The sequence below is a fragment of the Phaenicophaeus curvirostris genome, chromosome 9 (genome assembly GCF_032191515.1).
Source record: "Phaenicophaeus curvirostris isolate KB17595 chromosome 9, BPBGC_Pcur_1.0, whole genome shotgun sequence".
Classification (NCBI taxonomy): Eukaryota; Metazoa; Chordata; class Aves; order Cuculiformes; family Cuculidae; genus Phaenicophaeus; species Phaenicophaeus curvirostris.
This window is the reverse complement of record NC_091400.1, coordinates 10,839,235-10,855,430: the sequence shown is the minus strand read 5'-3', so window position 1 is coordinate 10,855,430 and position 16,196 is coordinate 10,839,235. Positions and strand designations below refer to the sequence as shown.

General features: G+C 45.7%; 1 protein-coding gene across 2 annotated transcripts in view; it reads right to left on the bottom strand.

Moving 5' to 3' along the window:
- GRK5 (G protein-coupled receptor kinase 5) overlaps positions 1-16,196 on the bottom strand; it is a 165,589-nt gene that overhangs the window by 61,511 nt on the left and 87,882 nt on the right. The gene's annotated exons all lie outside the window — the stretch shown is intronic.

Below are 16,196 nucleotides of genomic sequence, written 5' to 3'. Positions count from 1 at the left end.
CAAGAGTGGCTCAGTTTTATAGAGCTGAAAAGCCCCGCAAAAGAGCTGAAAAGCCCTGCTCATCAGCAAGCTGACCAGTCCCAGCACCCTCAGCCTTTCCTTGGAGGAAAGAGGCTTTCTTGTCCTTTCATCGCCCTTGTGGCCCTTTGTTGGACTCTCCCCAGTGTGTCCATGTCTCTCTTGCACTGGGGAGCCCAGCACTGGAAACAGGCCTCCAGGAACTGCCTCATCACTGCTGGGTGGAGCAGAAGGATCCAGGATCCCCTGCCTTGACTGCTGGCAATGGTTTTGCCTAATGCTGCCCAGGGCAATGCAGCCCAATGCCCTGAGTTGGAAGGGACCCACAAGCCTCACTGAGTCCAACTCCTGTCCCTGCATGGACAACCCCAACGTTCACACCACGGGGCTGAGGGCATTGCCCAAATGCTTCTGGAATATTGTCAGGCTTAGTGTCGTAACTACTCCCCTGGGGAGCTGTTCCAGTGCTCCACCACCCTCTGGGGGAAGAAACTTTTCCCAATATCCAACCTTAGTTTCCTCTTAAATGCCACATTTAACTGCTATTGCCCTGTGCTGGTGCATCCAGAACCACCACCTCCAGTAAAGCTTTGCTTTCGTTACCCATCCCAGGGATCATCTGCAGGAAAAAGTGGGAGAAGGGCAGGCATCACTAACTGGCATTACACCAGTACGAATTCTGAGGGCTCTGGATATTTTTCTGGTGAGAGCAGCAAATTCCTCAGCCTGTTTGGAGCAGCAGTGCTCGCTCCAAACACGTTACTCCTTGAGAAGCACACACATGTCAAACAACATACTGTGTTTCCTCGAGCGTTCCTCTCACCACCCTCCTCGCTGCCATATGGCACTTGCTGTTATTATGGAAACAATGAGCTTCTAAACACATAACACAGCGCTGCAAACAGACATGTGAAACCCACACAAGTTGTCACTGCCTTGGTTACTTCTCTCCCAGGCCTAGAGTTGTTCCTGCAATGTCTTTTATTCCCGCTTTGTTGTGGTCTCCTGCACTCTTCAGCTCCATCCACTCCAAGAAGAACACCTGGAGGCACGCGACTGCAATGGAACTTCCCTTTGCCATGGAGGCCACCAGTCGATATCCAGCCCTTGGTCGCTCACCACAGGGCATGCCCTGAGGACCATGCCCTGCAAAACCAGGAAATCCTTCCTGAATGGCAATTGCTGTATGAGATGTTGGACTTGCTGACCTTTAGCTGGCTGGCAGGTGGGCAGAAGCACCCAAGGATGCCTCTTGCAAGAGGAAGGAGGGTGATAGTCTAGAGCTGCACCCGTGTCCAGGCATAGCTGTACTTCAGGAACTGGCCCCTGAAGCATCTACAGGGTGATCACTGGAGACACAGGCCGGGGCTAGCTGGACCACGCTTTTAATTCAGCGTGGTCCTGCTCTGGTCTGGTCTTCTGAAGCAGTCTACAACATATCAGCACCTTTTTGTGGCTGGCGTTGCCAGTCCATTTTGGATCAGGAAATCACTTCACCCATCCAAAAGATTGCAATGTTTTGATACCCTCTAGCACACAAAACTGGATCAAAATCCAGATAGGGCGAGGAGCAATGTCTATAAACTGAAGAGGGGCATACTTAAGAGTAGACATAAGGAGGAATTTCTTCACCATGAGAGTGGGGAGGCCCTGGCCCAGGTTGCCCAGAGAAGCTGTGGCTGCCCCATCCCTGGAGGTGTTCAAGGCCAGGTTGGATGGGGCTTGGAGCCCCTGATCCAGTGGGAGGTGTCTCTGGTCATCACAGGGAGATTGGAACTGGATGGGGTTTAAGGTCCCTTCCAACCCAAACCATTCCATGATTCTATGAAATCTCTGTGTAAATCCTAACTTGACCTCCAGTCTATCTACCAGCAGCAAGCCTGTGACACTGATTTGCATGCAGGACCTGGAACCTCCAGTGTGGAACATCACAACAAAGACACAGACAGTGAGAAAGCCAGCGGGCTTGCTCGGATGCTGAGCAGCCTTGGGGATGTCCTTGCAAATGGTACAAGCTTGCACTGCGTGACTGAGTCACTTTTTCAGTGGGAAGGTAATTGCTGAAGAAATGTGCAGACATGCACAGCGCTAAGGTAATGAAAGGAGTTTGCTGAGCGTCTGAGAGGATAAAAACAGCGGCTCGCACCATCCCAGAGGCTGGCATGAAGGCAGATACTGTGCAGCTCAGGTGAGCTCTGCTAGGAGGTCGAACTACATGGGCCTGATCCTGCTTTCTGCTACCTTGACAAACTAACTCTTCTGAGGGTATGACTCAAATATTCATCCTAAATATCAGTAGCACACAACCTGCCTGATGCGGGGCTCAGTCCCTCCAGAAGCCCAAACCCACAGCAAGCTGCTTCGTGTTAAACAAGCAGTGCAAAAAATGCAACTGTCTGAACTGGTAACAGGATAAACCACAAAGGAACAAACACATTAATCAGTTGTTTTGCCCTACATTTTCTCTTGTACTGTTTGATGCACAGTGACAAGGCTTGTTGTACAAAATGCAGTTAGTTTGTCATAGTCGTTATGACATGGTGACACTCACTGTAGTGCAGGATGCTCTTCTAACAAAAGGGGTAGCGATAACAGTAAAATAGAGAGCAGGTCCAGAGGAGGCCATAAGATGATCCGAGGACTGGAGCACCTCCCATGTGAGAACAGATTGTGAGAGTTGGGGCTGTTCAGCCTGGAGAAGAGAAGGCTCTGAGGAGAGCTCTCTTACAGCAGCTTCCAGTACTGAAAGGGGCTCCAGGAAAGCTGGGGAGGGGGTTTTTACAAGGACTTGGAGTGATAGGATGAAGGGAATGTTTTTAATTTGGAAGGCGAAAGATTTGGATTAGACATTAGGAAGAAATTCTTCACAATGAGAGTGGGGAAGCCCTGGCCCAGGTTGCCCAGAGCAGTGGTGGCTGCCCCATCCCTGGCGGTGTTCAAGGCCAGGTTGGATGGGGCTTGGAGCCCCTGATCCGGTGGGAGGTGTCCCTGCCCATGGGAGCGGGGTTGGAACTGGATGGGCTCTAAGGTCCCTTCCAAGCCAAAGCATTGAAATAAGTATGCAAATTGCACATCCAATAACTGCACTTTATAGCACAGCAGGAGAAGAAAACAAGCAGCTAAACACAATTGCATATATGGATAAATGAAACCCAAAGGCAACGCAAGCACAGACTTCCTCCAACAGTACATAACTTGGCCAAGACATGAGAAGGGTGACCTGTTTGTAATGAGGAAAAAGGAAATACCAGAAATAATCTCTAAAAACACAAGAGCCAGAGTCATTCCCTGGAGCCATCCACTCCTTGGTCGTGTTCATTTAAGCGCTGGATACACCAATACAGATAATATATACATGATGCAACCGCTTTCATTCCTTGTAGGTGACACAAAGTATTTTCTTAGGCTCTGATCTTGCCATTGGCCTTAGCTAAAGGAGTCTGCTCTCAGCTATTCATAATTCTTGGGATGCACGGGCCCTGCAGCGGACTAAGAAAGAAAAACACCTCTCTCAGCTAAAGTAGAAAAGGAGTGGATAGGTTTATAAAGGAAAAATGAAGTGTTTTAATGGTGTGCTGCATCCTGGAGACCTGGCTGGAGCCCCTTGAGCCGTGCTTGTGAGCTGCTGCACGAGGGGAGGGGATGGAGAGCCAGGCGGGTACCGCAGCCAGTGGCTCCCTTGGGCTGGGGCGATTCGGTGTGTCGCGCTCGCTCCGCCTGCCAGCAAAAATATCCCTCCCATTTCCAAAGTTTAACAAACAGAAAGAACGATTTCCTGAGGAAATGGAAATGTTAAACACTTGGAAGTGAAACCATATGCTTATGATGATGAAGTGCAACTAAAACAGCTCTGAGAGCGATGGGTTGGTAGTCAGACCCTCCGGCTGCAGTGCAATCTTGTTTAACACCTGCAAAGTCACCCAAAATGGGCACGAAGAGCTGGGTGGGTTGAAGCTTTAGGAAAGCAGTCACTTCTCATTGATGCCAAGTTCTGTTTAGAAAACAGCCCTGGCGAATAACGTGTACATGGAAGTGAACTCTTTATCTTCCTAACAGAGTAACAACACAGATTAATAGAGAAAAGGTATTATATAAAACACCATCATAAACCTTCATAAGATAAATAGAGATAAATAATGTTTATTCTAAATTCTATCAGCTCCTAAGTCCCCATCCCTGAAGCTGTTTAAAAGATGGCTAGATTAAGTGCTTAGGGATATGATTTAGTAGTGGACAGGTATGGTTGGACTTCATGATCTCACAGATCTCTTCCAGCCTAGTGATTCTATGATTCAATGATTTTTCCCTTTACTCTACAGCTTATGTATAAAAGTACGACTTTAAAGAGCATCTGGCACACAGAACATATCAAAGTAGTTACAGCTGCATATAGATAACGCTGCCTCCATCCAAAGGCTATGATCAAATTTGTTCCCCAACAAATCATAAGAATCATAGAATGGTTTGGGTTGGAAGGGACGCTAAAGATCACCCAGTTCTAACCCCTGGTAATGGGGATGCGTTGGTAAGGTTGTGAAAAAGATCTAAGCGCTCACCTAGGAAAATCAGTCCTATTAATAAAATTTCATACTGATCAAAACATGCCCTGGATGAAGCGAAAACCGCAAAAGAAGGTAATAAAGAAAGCCACTGATGATAAAATCCCTGACTTCCAAGTAAAAGGCAGAAAAAATCTAACATTTTAATTCAGATAAAAACTTCTCTGTGTCTTGTGAAGATTTTTTTCATCGTAATTTCATAGAATCATTGAATCACAGAACAGTTTGGGTTTGGAAGGGACCTTAAAGCCTATCCAGTTCCACCCCCTGCCATGGGCAGGGACACCTCCCACTGGATCAGGGTCTCCAAGCCCCATCCAACCTGGCCTTGAACACCTCCAGGGATGGGGCAGCCACAGCTTCTCTGGGCAGCCTGGGCCAGGGCCTCCCCACCCACTTCCCATTTAAATACCTAGCATTTTTTTTCTGGCTCAAAACATCACCTTAGCAATACTGGAGAGAGAAAGTGGTCTGCAGAGAGACCAGGTCCTTCCTCTTCTTTCACCCTTGCAATACACCTGTGGGTTTTGATGGGTTAGTGGTGAGCTACAAAACTGGATGATGACTCTTGGCTGAAAAACCAGTCTTTTATCATAGAATCATAGAATCATTAAGGTTGGAAAAGACTTTTGAGCTCCTCCAGTCCAACCACCAGCCCAACACCACCATGCCTACTAAACCATGTCCCAAAGTGCCACATCCAGCATGATCCTTCCAACTTTGTCCATCTCTGCTTGCTACAATGTGCACTTGTAGCAATTTCCTTCTTTTTGTTCAAAAAAGAAGACCAAAGCCTTTAGAGTTTACAGATTCTTTTTGTGTCCAGTCAAGGCACTAATGGAAAACAAATAGTGACTTTAAACACTGAATAACCCCATTTAGAGCTACATTAATACAAATACATTTTTCATTTAAACCCAGCAAGTCTAATTCTAGTGCTTAAAATATGTCTTTTAATGCACCGCCGCTCTTCTCCAGCTGAAAGTGGAATTACCACTGTCTCCGTATAAACTTAATAAACAGTACATATTAAACTGCCTCATCTTCATGGCTGATGAAAGTTGCTTCTTATCAAAGGCTCCTTTGTGGGTGCTTTAAAAGGATTTAAATGGTTTTGATTGCATTATAACAGTGTCTGTGTTGCTCTTGTATTTCGGAATAATCTGGAAAGCTGGAACACTAGCTCTTGCATTCTGTAAAAGATGGTTTTCTGTCACTAATAAATATGCTTCAATACAAAAGATAATCTTTTTGTTCAAAAGCAAGATCCCAAGATTAACCACTCTAATGCTTCTGCAGACCCACTTATTACCTTCTGATTTGTTGATGGCCTTCAGTACTGGAGATCTCACAGCCCATCAGAACTTCCCAAACTTTGCTGGGAACCCATGGACTTGCAGTGAAAACCAGAGGGGTTTTTTTCAGAAACTTAAAACATACAGTCCTGGAATGGTGTGGGTTGGAAAGGACCTTAAAGATCATCCAGTTTCATCCCCTGCCATGGTCAGGGACACCTCCCACATGTTGCTCCAAGCCCCATCCAACCTGGCCTTGAACCCCTCCAGGGATGGGGCAGCCAGGGCTTTTCTTGGCAATCTGGGCCACGGCCTCCCTACTCTCACAGCAAAATATCTCTCCCTAAGATCTCATCTCAATCTGCCCTCTTTCAGCTGAAAACCATTCCCCTCATCCTATCCCTGCACTCCCTGATCAAGAGCCCCTCCCCAGCTTTTCTGCAGCCCCTTTTAGCACTGGAAGCTGCTCTAAGGTCTCCACAGAGCCTTCTCTTCTCCAGGCTGGATTTTCTCAGTCTGCCCTCATACAGGAGGTGGTCCAGCCCACAGATCATCTTCATGATCTCCTCTGGACTCTCTTTAACAGATCCATGTCCTTCTTGTGCTGAGAAATATGGGCTCATTTCTGATGAAGAAACATGGATATCTGTGTTTAAATCATAGAACTTGGCCAAGTACGTGCATTGTAAGGTAGTGAGGGATCTCCTTTTCATCATGACTACTCAGGAATGTTGCAGGAATAGGAGGAAGCAACAGAAGGGAAGTTTCTTGTCCTTTTTATCTGTTTTTTTTCTCGGGTTCGGTCTGGGTTTTTGTTGGTTTGTTGTTGGGTTTTGGTTGCTTTTTTTATTCTATATGGAAACCTGCTGTTGAGATGCTGAGGGCTCTCCGTGTGCTCTGTCTCCAGCAATGCATTTCAAAAGTGAGCCAGATGGTTAGGGAATACAAGACAGGAATAAAAATGCCTCATTTCAGTTCATTCAAAAATTCCCAGGCACTGTGGCAATAAGTCACGTTTTAAAGCCTAACGCAAGCAGCAAGGCTCCCAGAGGAATTCAGTTGCCACCACAACTAATGTCCTGCATCCTGCAGACCTCAGTGGCATATGGAGCAAACAGCACTGCCCTACCTCAAAGCAGCAGGGCCAGAATGAGTAAATTAAGGTGTGTGAACCCAAAGTGCTACTGGACAGCCCTGTGGCTCCTCGTTATTTACTTGCAATGCAAACCCTCGGAGCAGAAATTTAGTCCAAGAGAGCACAGCAGAGTCTTTTTATACATTAACCGCGATACTGTGCTGTAACTTCACCTGGCACTTCACAGTGATTAAAGATGACGCTGGAGCCCCTGTCCTGGAGAGAGTTTATCTTGGCAGGGCCAGAGCAGCGCAGGTGCAGGACAGCAACCCTGAAGCCAAGGGCTGTGATGAAGTTGTGTTCCTGGTGTACACTCTCTCTAACAATCAATATTTCATCTATTTTCTTTCTGATTAATAAAACACAGAATCGTTATAGCTAATGACTTGATAGACTCCCTATTTTAAACGGTAGCTCATCTCAGTCTGTAGTTAAAGCTTCATCGCTGTAGAAAGCTCTAGACTTTACAGAAAAAACCCTGGGGAAGAACACACCCTTCATCCTTTGTTGACTTATTCCCCTTGAATGTAGGATTTTCTACAAAAAACTTGGGGATCCTCATCCGTGTTGTTACAGCAAGCCCTGCTTTGGCACTATCTACCCAAGTTTAATTAAGTAAAAATATGAATGCACTCGAGCCTACTTGAGACAATGGAATTACCCCAGATTGGTTTTAAAGCACGCCAACTTCTTTTTCTCTGCTTGTCAGATGTCTTTTTTTAAAACAAACAGAATTAAATCTCCCGATCATCGAACATCTAACGTGATTATTCAGATGCAGACAGAGTTTGCTTTGTATAACTTTCCTTATTTCCACTCTTCTTGTGGTATTAGGCTACAGGGATAAAATTACACATCCCAGCAGCATTGCACTCAAGATGGAAACAGTCCAAACCTTAAAGCTGGACCAATGTGGAAAAAATGTTTGGAGAATATTGTAACAAATTCGCTGTTAAATACACTTCAGTGATATATACGATCTTCTAATTTGTTGTTTTGAAAGCAGCTGTGTTGAAGATTTGCTCATGGAATTTTATTTGAAAGTCAAATCCCACAAACAGTTGCATAAATATGTTTGCACGAGGATTTGAACCAGAACGTGTACCCAGCTTTGTTGATTTTGGACAAGGATTTTTGGCTGGAGGGATAACGACCCACCCACCCTTTCTGTAGCAGCAGCAGGAGGATCAAACGTGATCCTGTGAGCTCAATATCAACACCAAACAGAAAACCATGAGCAGGGTGCAGAGCCTGGGCAGGGACCCTCAGCTGTCTCAGGGGAGACATTTGGTCATTCAGCCTTGTGCCAGAAGCACAGTTAAACGGCAAAGAGTGAATGCTCTTCCCTGGGATGAGGCCATTCACCACTGGAAGACAAATCCCCATCAAAATGAAATCTGAGTTACTCTGCTGAGTTATTCCAGCTCTTCTCCAACACTTCTAGAATTTTCTCAAAGTTACTTGTTCAGGCAACTGCATCCCCTCCATGTGGGTCATGGATTAAGTCCTGCGTTTGAAAGCAGACTGCAGATACTGCAGGGTCAAGGGTAGGTTTAGCTTGAAAAGATGGAGCTTGCCACTAATGTTTGAGCCCCTTTAAACCACAGAAGCAAAAGTATATATTGTTGTGTGAAGTATGAGGTGCAGGGAAAGATGAGAAATAATTCTTACAAGTGATTAAGATGATCTTTAAGCCTGCTGAAAGAGAGAGAGTCCCATCACAGATTCATAATCATAGGATCAGAGAATTGTTAAGGCCGAAAAAGACCTCTAAGATCATTAAGTCCAACCATCAACACAACACCAACGTATCTACTAATGTCCCATAGTGCCATGCATACATGCTTTTTGAACACCTCCATGGATGGAGACTCCACCACTGCCCTGGGCAGTTTCTTCCAATGCTTCACCACTCTGTCAGTAAAGAATTTTCTTCCTAATATCCAGTGTAAACCTCCCCAGCACTCGCCTCACCACAACCTTCTTTCAGGGAGCTGCAGAGCGTGATGAGATCTCCCCTCTTCACCTCCTCTACACATCGTTTCTTTTGCAGTCGGATACCAGTTAGAATAACAGTGCAGAGAAAGGGAGCAGGAGGCAAAAAAGAGCAGGAAGACTGGCTGACAGGCAGATGGACAGGGATGTTACGCTGCCAGTTAACAAATTCAAATGACTGTCAGCAAGCTGGTTACCATTTCCATAAATTGCACTTGGAAAGCACTTGTCCCTGGATCAAAGCCTTTGATGAGGTTTCCTAAGCACAGTGTCTGGACTGTTGTCTTCACGGTTGGTCACAAAGCTACTTAGGCTGTGGTGGACTCCCAGACTCTTCCACGCTGATCACAGAAGATGCACCATCACAAAAGTTTCCCAGCACTTGAATGCGCTGCTTGTTCTGCAGCCTCAGGGGAAGGTCAGCACACCCCATAACTGTGTCCACCACCCAGACTAGGAAAGTAGTTCCTCTTTATCTTCCTAAAAGACTTTCAACAATGTCTCTACAGCAAGGCCAGAGGAATGGAAAAAATGCCCCAGACAAATATGAAAGCTCACCTCAGAAGTGCCTTGGGAAATTTGGGGAACAAACACTTGGTTGTTCTCATTTTGTTCTGCATTGGATCGGGATGACAGAGTTGGATAATTTCTCCTCAAAGAAGGTAGCTACTGAGATTTTCTTCTTATTTGAGGCTTTTCTGTCCAGTCTTAAAAATTTTAACTGAAATACCGACTTTATTTTCTGTTTAGTGCTGCTATTTAGACTTCTGCCTGGTGATACTCTGAGTAATGCCTGCTGAAAGAAAATTTCAGTAAAAGTTGTAATTTGAATGTTTAAGGTTACGAAATCTGCAAAACTGTTGTTGTTGTACATAGCACAAAATAAACATCTTGATTCCAGGAAACTAAAGGAGACATCTTGTGAATCGCTTTCTTAAGACAAAAAGGCTTCTGCAAAACTACTCTTTGACTTCTAAACTGGCCTGGGTGGAAAACTAAGCAGCTGTCAAGGCTAAACCTCTACCAGGGCGATAGAATGACAGAATGCACACAGCCACCAGCACAGTCACTTTGCAGATCATGGAATGGTTTGGGTTGGAAGGCACCATAAGATCATCCAGTTCCACACCCTTGCCATGGGCAGGGACACCTCTCACTGGATCAGGAAAAGGAACTTGTGCAAGATGGGATTGCCAATGGAAAGGTTTGTTTTTCTCCTTCTCAAGAGAAGTCTGCAGTACCAGGGATATCTTCATAACAAATAATTGAGGTGGAGATAGAGAGCATGGCAGCTGGCGTCCAGACAGAAGAACCACAAACAATCTTACTTGGCTGTACAAAAAAAACCAGTGGTAGAGAGAACCTCTTCAATCTTATGAAAACTGTGTAGTCACAGGGAAACTAGGTGGGAGCTTCTATAATCTTAAAGGTCACTCTATTTGTATTTTTTTCAGTTTTTCTATTTTCATTTTCCCTGTCATTTCTTAGTTTAATTTCACTGTAATCTGAACGAAGTCTTACCCTTATTAAGTGTTCTTTTCTCCATAATATTTTGTTTCCTAAATTTCAACATACAACCACAAATGTTCAGCAACACAAAACAACGGTGCTCAGATCTGCAAAACAAGAAGCCCAGGCTATCACCTCCAAAGTTACTGAAAGGATTCCAGTGGATGGAAGAGAAAATGAACAGACCTTCAGCTAGGGTTGTCTGTCCCATAATTAGTGCTATGATGCTGAAAACATATTTAGACATTTTACTTCTCACCTGGAAGATGATACTTCAACAACTCTTTGTACTACACACTGGATCTGAAGAAATACATCAGTAACTGAGATCCTAATGCACGTCTGAAGTGTTCTCCAGCACCCTTCAAGCCAAGTGCTGGCCCACTGAGACGCTGCTTCACGCAAGGACATCAAAAGGACGTCTGCACACATTGCTTGGTAAAATAAGCAGAGTATTGAAAAGACCAACTGAATGTGATTATCTCATAAACTTCACATGGCGTGAATGGTGGGGTTGTCCATGCAGGGACAGGAGTTGGACTCGATGATCCTTGTGGTCCCTTACAACTCAGGACAATAATATATGATTCTATGACTTCTGTACCAGACCAACACAGGGCAAGGAATAGCACTGGTGAGGTAACAGCAGCATCACAACTACCTGTCACAAATCATTTGAGAAACTGGTTCCCAAGTTATTCTGGTTAAGAAGGTATAGGGAGATGGAATGGATCAGGCTAGAAATAAGCACCCCCGTGGAAACTCTACAACAGCTCATACTGCCTTTCAGCGGTTGGGCAGCACCACCTTATCTCTGTGTGAAGCATCAGCACCGTGTCCATAAAAGTGACATGATGCTTTGAGATAAGGTGTTCTCACGACCTTCTTCCTGGGGAAGGATCACTTACGGGCAGCCACTTAGAACCTGGTTGCCCTTTCAGTTCTACTACCAAAACGCATAGCCTCTCTTGTTTGCATTTTCATGCTGGCCTCCAGAATGGGTGCAGTAGATGCTGTCTATGGCTTTTTGGTAATCAGATGTTTAGAGCAAGCTGTCACTTCACAAACAGTATTCTGTGGCCCATCTGCATAGCCAGACTGCTCCTATTACTTAATTAGTGAGTGTAGCGGTTGCTGGGAGGAGTTCATAAAACATGGAAGACAAGATCGCCCTGTGGAATTATACTCTTACAGCTATGCAGATTCTCCTACGAGACTGAGATAGGAGAACACAAAGTACAGTGAGCTAGGCTGGAAAAAAGAGAATCGTCAGCTGAGGGTTGACACCTACATTCCCAGGACTGAGGTGAGATCTCAGGTGAGCCCAGGAATTGCACAGAAGACAGGGATTTCCTCTCCAGCAGACACACTAATTGTACTTCTATGAAGGAAAAAGGGGAGAAAGGGATGGAAAAGAAAAGCCACATGGCTGATCTGAAAGGAAAGCATTTTTGCTACGACACTGAAACATTGGAGACATTGTTCGAGTGCAGTTCATCCTTGCAAAAATATTATCCTCGTCGCGATGCCAAGGTTGGTGAAAGTATGGGCTTCTTGCCATGGAAGTGCTGGGTATTTAGGCTAGACCTGTCATGGGGATTATTTACTCTCTGCGCCCAACATTTCAGACACACTCAAGCGTAGTGTTCATATCTTGGCAGGAACTTCTCATTCATGCATTTTCTCCTGGTCCCCTTTGAGAAGTCTTCCTCCTCTGACATCGCAGTGGTTGAAATTTCATTGCTTGCCGAGAAAACCAACACTGATTGATTTCATCCTCCTTGCATGGAAGAGTTAAAGTATGCAGGTCTCTGGCCAGGGACAAGGAAATCCCTGCTGCTTACATGCCACATTGAATAAGCAGCCCATGGTTGAGGCCATTGGACTTCAACAGCCTTCATTCCACTCGCAGGAAAGAAGCAATTACCCGTAGCAGTGTGGGAAGCAAACGGGAAGCAACACAACACATTCGCTTTTGATTACAGAATATGTTTTTTATGAGACGTAATATTCCACAAGGAAGAATTCAGCTGTAGCATTATACTGACACCCCAAATTATTAGAGGAACGTAATTGAGGTTGCAAAGTTAAGCCTTAAAATGTAGGAAAACCTGAAATTACTGTTGTCCATGTAGCCCGAATGCCATTCCACCCTGTGCCTGAGCTCTGGTGCAGTCTTTAATTACATCACTGCAAACTGGCTTTCCCACAGGACCTTCGCCTTGTTCAATGTACAGAACGGACAGTGCTTATTTAATGAGCAGCTGTTCAGCATTTCATCTTCTCCCTGGTTCAGTGTGTGGCCCTAGACTTTATTTAGCATGCTCTAGCCCGGCCTGCTCTGAAGACAGTGATTCATTTCCCCTTGGACCTTTCAGTGGCATCGTCCACTGGAGCCTCTGAACACTCTACACGTGGATCTATTTTCACACCATCTCTGGGAGACGAAGGGGATGTCATCAGTCTAATTTTACAGACAGGGAAATGAAACGTATGAACATTAAGGAAAAAAGTATCCACTGGTTGGTGCAAGTTGATTTTCCATGTCTTTAGCTTTATACACTATTCTCTTCATTCACAACTGATCTCCCATTTGCCTCGGTTGCACATGGTACTGCTGAGACCCGAAAATCGCAAGGCAGCTCCTCAGAAAATGAAAAATGCACAATTACAGACCAACTGTGAAAAACTCATTCTAAGCGACTTGCCTGTCATCACATAAAACCTAGAGTGTATCCCTGCCCAGTTCCCTAGCGTGTTATTCAACTGCTTTGGCCACCAGACAACTTTCTTTGATGCTGCAAATCCCCATTTAGATTTATCACACGCCTTTTACCTCATGCAATAAGTGGGTCAGTCGTTCTGTCCTCCTTTATTAAACAACCCAGTTTCATCCCCAGACTATCTCAGCTTTTTTGAACTGACTGCATTAGGGCTCCTAGAGAAGAAAATTAAGCATGCAACATATACAGAGATATGAATTTAAGCTGCATATGCAGCCTTAATTCAAAATCCAGTTCAGGTTCTCATCATTTTAACACATATTTTGGCATGTTTTCTTTCCTAAGCTTTTAAGGAACTGCAAAATTGTAGAAAAAGAATTGCTGTGGACCAACAGAGAAGCACTTGCTCATTAGAAAGAGCTCACACAAAAGGTTGGGATTTTTTGCCTTGGCAGCTTGAAGAATGTCCTTTTATCACAGCTTTTCCTGAGCTCCTACGTTTTCTTAGAAACAGAAACTCTATCAAGCTGGTACCAGTACTGATACCCACACCAGCAGAGCTGAAATAGGGATGTCACCGTACCCACTCGTGCTGCTGGTAGCTGAGAAAGGAGCTGTGGATTGTGTTAGCTGATCATCCTCAAATCTAGGGCCTCTCTGGACCATAATCCCCCAAATTTTTTCTTTCACCTTGCACTTCTTGTCACATTTCCCAGCATGAGTGCATCTTCACTAAAGGCAGGTCTTGCCAGACTAACCTGATCGCCTTCTATGACAAAGTGACCCGGCTACTGGATGAGGGAAAGGCTGTGGATGTGGTCTTCCTGGACTTCAGCAAAGCCTTTGACACAGTTTCTCACAGCGTTCTGCTTGAGAAACTGTCAGCCTCTGGGCTGGACAGGCGCACACTCTCCTGGGTGGAAAACTGGTTGGATGGCCGGGCCCAGAGAGTGGTGGTAAATGGTGTGAAATCCAGCTGGAGGCCAGTGACAAGTGGGGTTCCCCAGGGCTCAGTGCTGGGTCCAGCCCTGTTCAATGTCTTCATCAATGACCTGGATGAAGGCATCGAATGCACCCTTAGCAAGTTTGCGGATGACACTAAGCTGGGTGGAAGTGTCGATCTGCTGGAGGGTCGGGAGGCTCTGCAAAGGGATCTGAACAGGCTGGACCGCTGGGCAGAGTCCAATGGCATGAGGTTTAACAAGGCCAAATGCCGGGTCCTGCACTTGGGGCACAACAACCCTATGCAGTGCTACAGACTGGGAGAAGTCTGTCTAGAAAGCTGCCTGGAGGAGAGGGACCTGGGGGTGTTGGTTGACAGCCGACTGAATATGAGCCAGCAGTGTGCCCAGGTGGCCAAGAAGGCCAATGGCATCTTGGCTTGTATCAGAAACGGCGTGACCAGCAGGTCCAGGGAGGTTATCCTCCCTCTGTACTCGGCACTGGTGAGACCGCTCCTCGAATACTGTGTTCAGTTCTGGGCCCCTCACCACAAGAAGGATGTTGAGGCTCTGGAGAGAGTACAGAGAAGAGCAACAAAGCTGGTGAAAGGGCTGGAGAACAGGCCTTATGAGGAGCGGCTGAGAGAGCTGGGGTTGTTTAGCCTGGAGAAGAGGAGGCTGAGGGGAGACCTCATTGCTCTCTACAACTACCTGAAAGGACGTTGTAGAGAGGAGGGTGCTGGCCTCTTCTCCCAAGTGACAGGGGACAGGACAAGAGGGAATGGCCTCAAGCTCCGACAGGGGAGGTTTAGGCTAGACGTTAGGAAAAAATTCTTTACAGAAAGGGTCATTGGGCACTGGAACAGGCTGCCCAGGGAGGTGGTTGAGTCACCTTCCCTGGAGGTGTTTAAGGCACGGGTGGACGAGGTGCTGAGGGATATGGTTTAGTGTTTGGTAGGAACGGTTGGACTCGGTGATCCGGTGGGTCTCTTCCAACCTGGTTATTCTGTGATTCTGTGATTCTGTGATTCTTCTAGTTCTCCTGGACAAGCAAGTTCCCTCTACTCCTACACCCAATCTCAATCTTTCTAGATTGCACAAGAGGAGGTTTACATTGGATATTAGGTAAAATACCTCTACTGAAAAAGTGGTGAAGCCCTGGCCAAGGCTGCCCAGGGCAGTGATGGAGTCTCCATACCTGGAGGGGTACAAAAGCAAGTAGACTTGCCACTTTGGGACATGGTTTAGCAGACACGGTTGGGTTGGGCTGACAGTTGGATCAGACGAGCTCAGAGGTCTATTCCAACCTTAATGATTCTATGACTAATCTCATAATTAGACAAGCTTAATATTGGGTGGTGCTACCCAGCCCACCAGTAACAGCAACCCTTCCACAGAAGGTTTGGCTTTGAGAGGAGCATCTTTATTATTTATGAAGTGCTAGGCCAGTTCTGTCCTGCCTGCTGATGCTTTAGGACCTTGACCTGTAAGTGTTCTCGCTGAACTCAGAAGTTTTGACTGGAAAATTCAAAGAGGATGCTATCTTTGAGGGTTATACAGGAATTAACCCACAAGCAGCTTCTTTTCCATAACACAAACCAGTGGCAGGAAGGTTCCCCTTCCAGTACCTGAAGGGAGCTTACAAGAGAGTTGGGGAGGGACTTTTTACAAGAACATGGAGTGATAGGACAAGGAGGAACAGATTTAAATTGGAAAGGGGCAGATTTAAACTAGACATAAGGAGGAATTTCTTCACTATGAGGGTGAGGAGGCACTAGAACAGGTTGCCCAGAGCAGTGGTGGCTGCCCCATCCCTGGAGGTGTTCAAGGCCAGGTTGGATGGGGCTTGAGCAGCGTGATGCAGTGGGAGGTGTCCCTGCCCATGACAGGAGGCTGGAAATGGATTATCTTTAAGGTCCCTTCCAACACAAACTATTCTATAATTCTATGAATATAAGGCAAAAGAAGAGAGACTTACCAGATTTCTGCAAAATTTTGTATAATTTTATGATTTGTAATAA